Here is a 13,549-nt window from a genome sequence, read left to right on the forward strand (position 1 = left end):
GAAACAGTGATAGCCCAGAAAACATCTGTGTGTCTTCTACTCCAGAAGGGGAGGAAGGGTGGGCACGTTCATCTAAGCAGATAAAAGCACAGAAATACAATTACAGTGATTAATGTATCCCTTCTGGAGCTTGTGGATCTGCTTAGATCACATGTTCTGCATAGATTACCGAGCAGTATCTGGAGAAAGAGGTGGGAAGTGAGAAGGTACAGCAGCAAAGAGATGTTTTCGGACACCTTATCCCACCTGTAAATCTGCTTTAGAGTGTGTGTTAATGCAATAATGCTGTGGGAACGTATGGATGGAACTCAATGTAGCAGCTTTGCAAATGGCGTCTAGAGGGATGTTTGCAATGAAAGCTAGGGTAGCTACTATACCTCTGGTAGATTGAGCCCTTGGTGTGAAAGGTAAGACTTTCCTGGATAGGGAATAGCAGAGCTGTATGCACTTGACAATCCATCTGGAGATGGCGTTCTTTGACATGTCATCACCTTCCCTTCCAGGTGCTATGGAAACAAAGAGTTGGTCTGTTTTCCTTAGAGGTTTAGTTTTGTTCACATAGTACAAGACCACCCTCCGTACATCAAGTGTACGGAGGCTTCTTTCTGCTCAGTTAGATGGATGTGTTCTGAGGACAACCTTGTCCTTGTGTATTATGAAGAAATGGTCTTGTGCGGAAAAATCCTGTAGCTCGCTGACTCATTTTATAGAGATGATGTCTACCAGGAATGCAATCTTGTAAGTCAGATGTTTTAGGCTGGCATTGCGCATAGGCTCAAAGGGTGGACCCATGAGCTTGGAGAGCATAGCACTGAGATCCCAAACCTGAGGAGGGTTGGAAATTGAGGTTACAGCCTCTTTATCCCTTCAATGAATGCCTTAATGACTGGAACTTTCCACCAGGACACCTTGTTCTGTGAAGTGGTGTAAGCTGACAGAGCTGCCAGATGCACTTTGATGGAATTAAATACTAGGCCATAATGTAGAATGTTAGCTGGGGAACAATGTTGGGTTTAGTGTTTGTGACATGCACCATATCACAAATCTCTTCCACTTATTGAAATAGCAGTGTCTGGTGTTGAGTTTTTGTGCCTCCTTTAGGATATCCATACACCTTTCTGGAAGATTCAAGTGGCCAAATTCTATGACTTCAGGAGCCAAGCTGCCAAGTTCATAGATTTAGGGTGCGGGTGGAGGGATGCTCCCTTGTATGTGTTAGCTTGTTGTATGGGCACGGGAGCTTGATTGGGTCGCACATCGCCAGTTTGAGCAGATGTGGAATCTAAGGTTGTCTGGCAAACATGGGAGCAACCACAATTAGAGTTACCTGTTCCTGGTGCATCTTGTGCACTATTTTGCTCAGGAGCGGTGTCAGGGGATGGGGGGGGTGTTGCCCAAGCACATTTCCCTGACCAGTTTATCCACAGGGCGTTCCCCTTGGACCCTGGTTGGGGAAACCTGGACGCGAAGTCTGGGCATTGTGCGTTTAGGCTTGTGGCAAACAAGTCTAATGGGGGGTGACCCCATTGTGAGAATATTCTGTCTCGAAAGGATATCTCTGTCGAGTTGGCACTCGTGTTCTTCTGGTAGAGGGTATCTGCTTAGAATGTCTGCCAGAGAATTGAGTTCCCCTGGAACATGCTCAGATGTTAGGAAAATATTCTGCTTGAGTGCCCACTTCTGTATTCTTGAGGCTAGCTTGGACAGACTTTGTCTCTTTGCTTGTTTAGGTAGAACATGGCAGTTGTGCTGTCTGTGAGGACCTGCACTGTTTGACCTGCCAGATGTTGCTGAAAGGCTTGAAGAGCCTTGAGGACTGACAATAGTTACAGGAAGTAGATATGTTTCTGTGCTGTAGTGCATGTCCATTGGCCATGGGATGTGTGGTGGAAGAAGTGAGCCCCCCCCATCCGGCGAGTGATCCATTTGTAGTGAGGATCGCTTGTGGTGGTGGAACGCGAAAGGGTTTTCCTTCGAGTAGGTTGTCCCTGGACCACCAACAAAGAGCCTGTACCAAGGTTAGCGAAACAACCACTAGATCATCCCCTGACTGCTTGCCTGAGTCCATTGTTTTGCTAACCATTCCTGCATTGGACACATGCGCAAGTGAATGCATGAGGCCCTCATCCCGAGCAAGTACATTGCTTTGCGTACAGTTATTTGGCGACCAACTTTGTAGTGAGGTACTCGCAGCAGCATGTTTTGTACTCTCTCGTTTTAGGGGAAATTCAGTTCCTCTTTTGTCTTTAGAATAGCCCATAGAAATTGTTTTATTTGTCTAGGGACTTAGCTTGATATCTTTTTGTTGATGGAAAAGCCCCGATTGAAAAGAAGGTCTATTGTCTTTTGAGTATTTTGTTGGCAAATTTGAGGAGATTCCCTGTTAATTAGTCATCCACATAAGGGTATACTGGGATGGACTTTCTGCGCAGGTGTGCTTCCACCACCACCAGTACCTTGGTGAATACTCTTGGTGCTGAGGCAATGCCGAAGGGGAGTACCTTGAACTGGTAGTGAACTCCCACTATCTTGAAGCACAGATATTTTCTGTGCGCAGGGAGCATTGAAATATGAAAATATGCATCTTTCATATGCAATGTTGCCATGTAATCCCCATTCGTTTTAGGAGTGGAATCTCCCCCTCAAGCGGGGTCATGCGAAACCTTTGGGGTTTGACATATTTGTTCACAGGCCGCAGATCTAGTACTGGGCGCATGGAAAGGTCATTCTTTGGCACAGTACGTTGAATAAATACCCTTGTTTACCTGATTTGCTGGAACGATCTATATGCGTCCTTTTCCAGCAGTGCCTTTACTTCTTCCAACAGTATTTGTTTTTCTTCTGTTGTCATTTTCTTTTGTCTCGGCGGGTGGTAGGGTGGTTTTTGTAACAGCTCAATTCCCACCTGTCACGGTGGACAACACCCACTTATCTGACGTTATCCCCTCCCATGCGTGGGAGAAGTGTGAAATTCTGCCTCCTACTGGAGTGGCATGGGAGGGGACCTGAAGCGGGGCATCATTATTTGGGAGAGGTGGAGCCTCTCCCAGGTAAGGTTCTTCCCTTCTATTTCCTCATTTAAAATTGGGAGCAGAACCTTGACCTTGCGATTGGCCCCAAGACAAGGACTGTTCACCTTGAGTGTAGCCCATGGAATGTTGAGCACCCTGAACCCAAAACCTTCTAGAGTTTGAGGAACCCGTTGAACATAGGGCTTGTTTGTCAATTGGCCAAGGGATTTGAGCGTCGTATTCGTCCTTAGCACTCTTAAGGGCGTCTTCAACGACATTCCTTTGCACAACACTATTATACTGGCAAGAAAGTGAGGATAACTAGTTGTCTCAGCTCATTACTGTTGCAACAACATGAAGAACCAGACGTTATTATCCAAGCCTTCATGCTCTGTACACTTATCATGCCTCTCCCCAGTAATTACTGCTATTCCATAGGTCTGTGCCATGTCTATGTTAATGTGCCCCCTTCCATTTACTGCCTCCCACTTAAACATGCTCATCAATCGGCCTCGGCTTTCTTTCAACCTCTTTAATGGTTCAGACACAAGAATTAAGATTGCTCAAAAGCCTTTAAAAATGTTACATTATGACAGTTTCATAATTGGATACCTTACTTTTATTGTTTCAAAATATTAAGCTATAAGTCAACCAGGACAGCATAGTCAAATACCTGCAAGAGAATAGTCACACCTTTTCTCCAGAGTCACTCCTATTATGAGAGTAAAATATAGGATGTAAGCATAGGAGGGGTCGACCAGTTGAACACTGCCATATGCTGTTCGCTTGGGGAATTTCAATTCTATCACAGAGCTTCACTGTGAAGTAGTAGATGTGATTACACACTGAGCCACAATACGAGTTAGGCAGTAATTCTGCGATAAATTAGTGGAAAATGAATTAGTGTTACCGCCACTTGATCAGGAAGAATTTCAGCCTGATTACAAGTGGTGGTGGTGTAATTCCCCATTCATTGGATGTAATGGGGCTTTCTTTGTGGAATTACCGTGGCAGAATTCTGCCAAATCTGCTGATTTTTTGGCGTTGAGTGGGAAGATTTTGCTCCAGGGTTTTGCTGGAGATAAAACCTCCATTGAAAGCTGAAAGTCATAATTTGGCATAGTAGTAAAATTGGGGATAACTCAGTTACTGACAATTTTATCACTTACCACCCAAATCGTAATGAGGCCCGCTGTCCTGTGATGGACTTAAAACTCCCCAACGATTTACACTGCAGAGACATCATTGTTACACTCGCTATCTCTGTGAGAACGTTCACACACCATTCCTCTGGGGACTTCAGTGTAATCACACATTATTCCTGTGGGGCGGGGACTTCAATTTGATGACATACCATTGCTGTGCGGACCTCAATTTGATGACACACCACTACTGTGGGGACTTCAAAATCATCACACACTATCCCTCCGGGTACTTCATACCATCCCACACCATGCCGGTGGCAGCTTGAGTATAAACTAGCATTAGCCTTCTGTTGAATTTAGTATCATCCCACACAAGCAAGATAAGACATTTCAATATATTCTCAATTTATTTTTCAATGTTGCGAGGATACCTTCAGTATAATCATACACCTTCTGTATCATCACAATCTATTTCTCATCAGTCTTTAACATCGTGAACGCTACAAAACATTTTGAAATGTCAATGTAACAGCACACCTCCTCACATACACTGAATAAAGAAGCAGCCCAATTCACAAAGGGCATCGGAATTAACGCATCTTAAATGTGCTCATTCAGATGCTCTTTTTGTACCCCTTTCTGAATTCACATGCTTTTAAATGCCCTGAAACAAAGGCGTTCCCACTGTGCCATTTGAAACAGGTGCAGGTGGAGGCAATAATCATGTAGGGTAATTTCGTACCCTGTCATAATTTTTCTTTAGAAGTGTGACAATCGCGGGTTAAACCGCTGCATTCACACTAGCATTTCAGCCCCTGAAACTGGGATGAACTGCTTTTCTGTGTCTTTTCATTGTGAGAAACCAAAGGGTGTCTCACTTTCTAAACCCTGCGGGTCTCTTGCTCAGGTGGCCAGATCACAGACATCACCTTTGGGTCCAGACCCTGGGGGTGCAGGAGGATCACCTGGGTGAGGGGTCCTCAGGGAGTGGGGGTGAGACATCTGACGGGGATAAGCGGTATCCCACTTTTTCCTTTACCACTACCCAATCCTATGTCATAGGATATGCCCACCTCCCATGTGATAAACCTGATGGTGTCTCACCCTCTAGTCCCCAGAGATCTGTCACCCAGGTGACCAGGACATTGCCATGGCTATTGAATCCAGTGCCTGGGGGTGGACCATTGGGGGAGGATCACCTCGATGAGGGATGTTCAGAGAGTGGAAGTGGGACATGTTAAGTATGAACATCCGGACAACCGCAAGTTAAAGGAACTGCTTATTTTAAGTTATATTTATAATGAAAGGGCCTCCAGCTGCATAACACTACAACCAGGCACACAGGAAAGCAGCAACAGATTCACTTGGAATGCCAACAAAAGTAAACAGCAGCATCATAGCCAAATGGAATGTTCTCTTACAGTATGACATACCTCCATTCCAGGCTACATTGAATAGACAGGGCTGTATTCTTTCCATGGCAATACTTGCTTTCCATTGTTATTGAACACAACATTTATCTTGCTTATATTTCTATATCTTGAACCTACATCTTAATTGACGTATATATATGCCTCATAAAAGCTACACCATAACACATCTCCCTCCTTTATTTTATTCCAAAAACATCATCCACCCCTTTTCACAAAAGCAACACGATTCAAGTTCCACACTTGTCCTCCCACTACCCGAATCGCTCCACGCAGCACAGCAATTCCCTTTACAGGATCGGAATATAGTGCTTCTCCTTTCTTCTTCAACACCCCTTTCTTTATCCTCACCATGTCTCCACATTCAATTCTCAGTTTTCTTCCCTCTCCTTGCATTCTCACGCGCTCTCCATTCCTTCTTTTTCTTTTTCAAATCTTTGCTCACACCATCTACCACATAATCACTTTCTCTTCTTCTTCCCAACCATGGAGGACTGACCACCGTGTTTGGTTTACGTCCTCTCATTAACTTGAAAGGGGTTATTCCCGTAAATGAATGAGGTGACATGCGCAGACCAAAAATCCTGTCCTGGATTGCAACTTTTCTATCACATCCTGTTTCAGTTGCCATCCTAATTCTTTCCATGATACATCTATTCATTCTTTCTACACACCCATTCGTCTCCGGGTGATATAACGCAGTCCTCTTGTGTTTGATTCCAGCCTCTTTGACATATTTTGCAAAACATCCACCAACAAATTGAGGACCATTGTCAGTCAGAATGCTTTCAGGGACACCTTCCCTAGCAAATATCTGTTGTAACTCCTTTACTAAGGCCTCTCCGGTGGTCTCCCTTACTATACTAAACTCACACCAGCGCGAAAATAGATCAACTAGAACAAAGATAAATTTTCCTCTTCCATACCCTAAATCAACTGGGCCCAGGATATCCACTGCCACATCTCTCCAAACTCCACCTGGTACTTCTACCTCTACCAGGGGTTGTTGTATAGCCACTTCTCCTTTTCCAATCTTAGTACATATAGAAAGAAGACTGGCTGAGTGTCCTATGTCCCTATCAAATCCAGGCCACCAATACTTGTTACGTAAAACACTTTTTGTTCTGCTAATGCCAATGTGTCCTACATGAGCTAAATCAGTAATTCTGTTTCGTAACATTCTGGGAACCACAGCACGCTCCCAACTGAATAAAATACCACCTACCACACTTAGTTCATTCCTGACCTCCCAAAATGGGACGGTATCTTCTTTCAATTCTGTTTTCTTGGGCCAATCACCCAAATCCACATATGTAATAACCAACTTTAAACACTCGTCCTTGTCCATTTCCTCCAACCATTCTTCCTTGAACACTATGCCCTCAGTATTAATGAAAACCATTTCCATTTCCACATTCTCACCATATGAATCATTTTCATTCTCTTGTTTCCTTAACCTTGACAAACTATCTGCTAGTATGTTTTCTTTACCCGGAATTACTTTAACCACAAAACTGTGACATTGCATACGGGTAATCCATCCGGCAACCCTCCTGGACACCTTATCTAGGCCTTTATTCTCTAAAATTTCTTTAAGTGGTTTATGATCAGTGCACAACATAAAACATGTTCCCCATATCAAATTTCTGAATTTCTCCATGGCCCAATAACAGGCTAAAGCCTCTTTTTCAAGGACAGAATACATAAATTCAGCTCCTCTTAATCCTCGAGATGCATGTGCTATAATCTCTTCCTTTCCCTTATCATCCACTTGAGACAACACTGCACCAATCCACATTTCGGATGCATCAACAGTGACTTTACTCTGGCGGTACGTATCAAACTGTCCTAATGGTTGTGCTAAATCTATTTCCTTCTTCAATCTGACAAATTCACTCTCACATTTGGACGACCAGACAAACTCACTTCCTTTCTTCAGCAGTTTTCTCAATTCAGTCACCTTACTAGCATAGTTGTGTACAAACTTCTGATAAAATTCAGTCATCCCTAGGAATGATCTCAATTGTGCTTTGTCCTCTGGGCTTCTGATATCTTTTATGGCACTTACCAAACTCTCTTTTGGCTTTAAACCATCTGCCGATATTTCATGGCCTAAATATTCAACTTTAGAAACACCAAATTTACATTTTCCTTCCCTTAACACTATGCCATTCTTTTCAAATATCTCCAAAACTCTATGGAGTGTGTTATTGTGTTCCTCTTCACTCTTCCCACAAATCAACACATCATCCTGAAAACAATATACACCTCTGATTTTTCCAACCAATCTGTCCATGACCTTTTGAAAAACTGCAGCAGCAGATACAAGTCCAAAAGGCATGCGTTTGAACTGGAAAACTCCCTCATGAGTGACAAATGCTGTGAACTTTCTGCATCGTTCTTCCAATTCTACTTGATGGTAAGCGGAAGCCATGTCTAATTTTGAGAATACCTTTCCTTGCCCAATTCTCGAAAGCATCTCTGACAGATTAGGTAGAGGATGGCGATCTACCAACACACACTTATTGAGTTGACGTACGTCCACACACAAGCGGAGCTCACCTGAGCTCTTCTTAACTACCACTAGTGGAGAAGTCCAGTCTACCCCTCCTGTTCTTTCAATAACATATAGTATCAACAATTTCGCCAGCTCCTCTTTAACTCCTTCTCTAATTGCCAAAGGTACTGGCCTCAATTTTGCAACCACAGGGATACTCCCTTTCCTTAACAAGATTTGATGCTGTATACCTTTAATCTTTCCAATGCCCTCTTTAAATACTTTGGGGTGTTTACTGATGATTGATTCATTCACTTGCAACACTTGTTCAGGACTATTGGGATCTAACTTAATCTTCAATTTCTTTTGTTCCCTCCACCACAGTAGAGTAAGACCTCTTTTGGTTACATACATGTTCCCTTCACATTCCCTGGCCCTCATTACGACCCTGGCGGAAAGTGACTGACCGGACCGCCACAGCGTAAATAGCGTTTCCGCCATTGCACGATGGAGCAAAGTGCGGCCCATTCCGACCCATCGGGCACGAGCACCACGGCATGGCGGAAGTGCAAAGTCCGCGATGGCGGAAATGACCCCAAAACGGCCCACACCGCCGCCGTACGGCGCCCTAGGTGCAATACCGCCACCCATCACAGCGGACACCGCAGTGTGCGCCTACCGGAAAGTACGGTGACCGTAAATATACGGAAACGGAAGTAAAAACATGGGCCCGGAACGGGAAACATCCCGCCGTACACCTATAAAACCACTAAAACCACACAACCACCAAAAACACTACCCTGAGACACACCCCAACCCGTCATCCACCCTAGCGAAACCAAGAAAAATGGGAAAAGTAGCGAAGAAAGCGTGCGACCGCAAGCGGCAGGTCCACTTCTCCCGTGAGGAACTCACCGTGCTAACAGAGACCCTCCAGGAGAATGCTGCCGTCGTCTTCTCCACGCAAATGACCAGGACGGCACTTGCAAACAAGAAGGCCATATGGGCTCTGGTGGCACAGCGGGTAAGTGCGGTGGGGACCGCACCCCGCAACCCACAGCAATGCCGAAAGCGATGGGACGACCTGCGGATACGCGTCCGCAGCATACTCTCTGCCAACCGCAACATTGCCACAGCCACCGGGGGAGGTCCTGAATCACCCATCAAGTTGACCCCCTGGGAAGAAATCTGTGCCTCCACCATCGGAATGGAGAGCATAGAGGGAGTCGGAGGGATGGAGAAAGGAGTGCAGACATCCGAAGATTCAGGTAGGTGGGCCAGATAAAACAATGCCAAATCCACAAAGTCCATCCATGTGAAGTACCATGTGTCCACATAGTGCAACAGAAACACATGTCCAGGAGAACGTCCACACACATCGGCCTGATAGCGCACGTTAAAACCCACAATAAATACATAATTAATTAAAAACCCCTAAAACACGCACTACACGTGCAGCAGGCACACCCTAACTGCAGGCTGCCAAACAACTGCACCCTCACTCCACACACAAATGAAAGCACCTCCAAGGCCCCGACCCAAATCACCCTCAGGTACCACCCCAATGCATGTGATACAATGCCATTCCAATTCCCACAGACCCATCAATAACCCTCGCCCTCCTTTACTCCACCACAGGGTCCGATCCAAACGACGAGCATCAGGACACCCCTACCAGCACACCTGCAAAGAGGGCCAAGACCAACGGCCAAAGACCCTCCACCTCAGCTGCACGCATCAAGACACGGCAGCAGCACAAATCAGGTGGCAGCACAGAGGAGGGAACATCAACAGGCACCCCAGCAGCCAGCATGCCCACACCACCACCACCACAGGTCCCCCCAACGGATGCCACAGAAGGCACTGCCTCTGGTGGCAGCAGCACCATAGGTGACACCCCATTGATGGCAGCATGCTCCGACACAGAAGACGGGGATGTCGAAGTCAGATCCATCCATGACCTGTCCCAATCCCCCTGTCTGTCCCATCCCGTACAACATGAGGACACCACGCAGGGGCACCCACAAGACGACGACTGGCCATCCCCCACAAGCCCTGTGGCAAGGCAACATGAGGTCAACAGCCCCTCTGTGACACCCCCGCAAATGGCCATGGCCCAGCAGAGGCAACAGTCCCTCGACCAGTTAATCGTGCAACAGCAGCAACTGGCCACGCTCCTCAAGGACCATGCCGATGAATGTGGGGGCACTAAGGCAGACATAGAAACATCAACTGAGACACTCAGGGCAGAAATGGAGAGAGGTACAGAGACACTAAGGGCACAAATGGAGAGAAGCACCGAGAGCCTGAGGGGGGAACTGCATGCGACGTCCAAGGACGTATGTGCCGAACTTGCCGCAGTGCGCCGTGTGCTCACTGAGCTCTCGCAAACCCTTAGGGACATGCATGGACGTGAGCAGGCCGAGACATCATCCGTTGCAAGTTCCGTCCAGGGCAGCCCCCAACGTAGATCTGGGAGGAACCTGCGCTCCACAGGCAGGGGTGCCCCTGATACCCGCAGAGGGGGCTTGCAATAGCGACTGCCCACTGACAATGAGCATCTTTGGACACTGGTGTTCGGGGGGGAGGTAGGAGGGTGGAGGGGGTGTATTGGGCTCACTTGGGTGGCGGGTCGATAGGGTGTACAACATGATATCACATATGCCATAAACAGTGCACGATCAACCAATGAGATGTGTGGACATTGATCTATGTGTACTAGGCCATCATAGGCGTACAGTCCATATTGTGCATGTCCCAGACACACACAGTGCCACGAGTCCCGTGTCCATGTATCAGCCACCAGGCGTGAGTGCTAGAAGCATGCATCAATGAGATGCTGACGAATGTCACGGCCCTCCGGTGCCTCGCAGACTCCTTGAGGTGCTGCCACATCCCCACCCTCATCATGACCATCATCAGGTGCTTGCAGTTCTGCGTCAGGGGGCATGGGCACATTTCTACGTACGCACATGTTGTGGAGCATGACACATGCCATCACCATCTTTGCAACCTTCTCATGGCGGTACAGGAGTGCCCCGCCAGACCTGCTGAGGCAGCGGAAACGACCCTTCAGTAGGCCGAATGCCTGTTCAATGACTACACGGGTACGTGAGTGGGCATGGTTGTAGTCCTCCTCATGCTGGTCCCGTGGGTTCCGGACTGGTGTGAGGAGCCATCTCTTCAGTGGATATCCAGCATCACCTGTATGTGGACGATAAACGTATGATGTGGAATGCCATTGCTACGTACGCACACCCCCCCCCCTTCCTGCCAGGTCATTGCCGAATCACATACCCCACATTATCATGCATGTAATGAGACTCACCGAGTAGCCAGGATCTGTTCCCTGCGTGTCGCTCCATGTAGCGTGGTATTGTAGAGTTCCTCAAGACCATAGAATCATGGGTTGATCCAGGGAATCGGGCACAACAATGTGTAATGATCCTGTTGGAGTCACACACCATTTGTACATTCAGGGAATGAAATTGTTTTCGGTTGCGGTACTGGGCCTCCATGGCATGTGGGACGACCAATTCCACATGGGTGCAGTCGATGGCACCAATGCAACCGGGTATGCCGGCAAGTGCATGGAATCCCACTTTTGTGTTGGTAATTTCCTGCTCCGAGCGTGGTAGAGAGATGTAGTCGTCTGCGTGCTGCAGGAGGGCATCGAGCACTTGCAATAGTGTCCGTGAGAACAGTGGCTGAGAAATGCCATGCAACTGTCCGACTGTGTGCTGGTAGGTGCCTGTGGCCAGGAAGTGGAGTACAGACACCACCTTCAGTAGGGGTGGGATGGCGGTTGGGCTATCTATCATGCTGACAAGGTCAGCCTGTGTCATGTCCACAATGGCGGCTATGGTGTCCCGGTCCAGACGGTAGAGGGTGTGGATCTGCTCATCAGTGAGGTTGAACGGATGTGCTCGGAGGCGTGGGATTGCGGGCTGCCTGCGTGGTGGTGGTGGCTGTGCTGGTGGCCCTTGCTGGCCCTGCCTTGGCCTCCTCCTCCTCCTGCGTCTCCTCCGTGCGGCCGGTTGTAGTTGGTGTTCGTCTTCTTCTTGGAGTTGGAGTACTTGCAGTGCTATCAGGTCCCCCAGGGCCAACATCGCGAGTCCTGCCGGTAGCATTTCGGTGTGGTTGTGGGAGGAGACTGGGTGTGCAATTTATGTGTTTTCAGGCTGTATGGCCTCCACCTGTGGTGATTCATTCCACCTGTGCAAACTGCTCTCCCCTTTGGCCGAGCACGTCCCGCACACAACGCTGCAATTCGAGGAATGGCATCTTGCTATTGCAATCATGTATTTGTACCCGATGGCCGTGTAACATTGGTTGATATGTTCATTCTGCTGTGGTCCCATTGTTTCACATACTATCTGTGCAGTCGCGAACAGACTTGTGAAGGGTCAGTGGTACGTAGTACTCGAGTAACGGTGGGCCCTCATGCATCACTGTACCGAGTTGCAACGACGGGCGGGGCGTCCCATTTGTGGGTGAAGGCAGTTGCCATTTTCACACACAGCCGCACTAGATGGATTAATTTGTGATTTCAAACGGCCACAGATGCCTCTTCGACGTGATGTTGCGAAAGAGGAATTCGAAGGGCGGCGCTTTCGGTTTTCAGCTAGCGGCGAGGAAATGCCCACAGGTCTGACTGCAAATATAACGTTCTATTGTTCAATGTCCTTGAGACAGGGGCCATGGCGAGGATGCAATGATTGATATGAATGGTTTGGGATGCGCAATAGCGACGTGGGCGATGAGGCCGGACGTTCCCAAATACATGTTACTTCACTACACTGGAATTACGGGCTGGGGCACTGTGGATTTTGCAGGTTGCATAACGCACAGACTCAATGGATATTTCTAATGTTATGTGAGTAAATATTCAGGCGTTTTAATCCCGGGATGAGGGAATGATGAATGGATGCATGGGCAGGTGATTTGATACAGAGTTTGCCATGTACAGGGCTTCTTGGAATCTATCCGCCTCCCCTGCGCTATGTGATGCAGGGCTGCCATAGTGGGACCATCGTCTATCTGGCCTTGTTGAGCCCTCCCTGTCTCGACGCGCCCTCAGACACTTGTGTCCATGCACGTTACCAATCCCATCTGATGGATTCTGTTTTGACAGACGCATGCACAGGTACACTCGTTTGTGATGGTGTTTACACCTCGATATAGATAGTTATGAGTCGCAAGTGGTTTTTGGGTGGTGATGATCCTTTGGAGTGGGCTAGCATGCATATGGCTGTGGATTTAGTGTGATCATTGAAGTGAGTTGTTCGAATGTAGTTCTGATGGGCATTCTATTATTTTTCTTTTCTTTTGGTTGACAGGTATCTCCTCCCCTTTTGCCACTGCCATCTGTATGCCACTCCTGCAGATGGCTTTTACTCCCGACACCTGCTGCTTCGTGTTAATCAGTGGAGCAGCATTACGATCTTATGGGACGATCGCCAATGG

Source organism: Ambystoma mexicanum, chromosome 7p, assembly GCF_040938575.1.
Source record: "Ambystoma mexicanum isolate Mex_15411 chromosome 7p, UKY_AmexF1_1, whole genome shotgun sequence".
NCBI lineage: Eukaryota > Metazoa > Chordata > Amphibia > Caudata > Ambystomatidae > Ambystoma > Ambystoma mexicanum.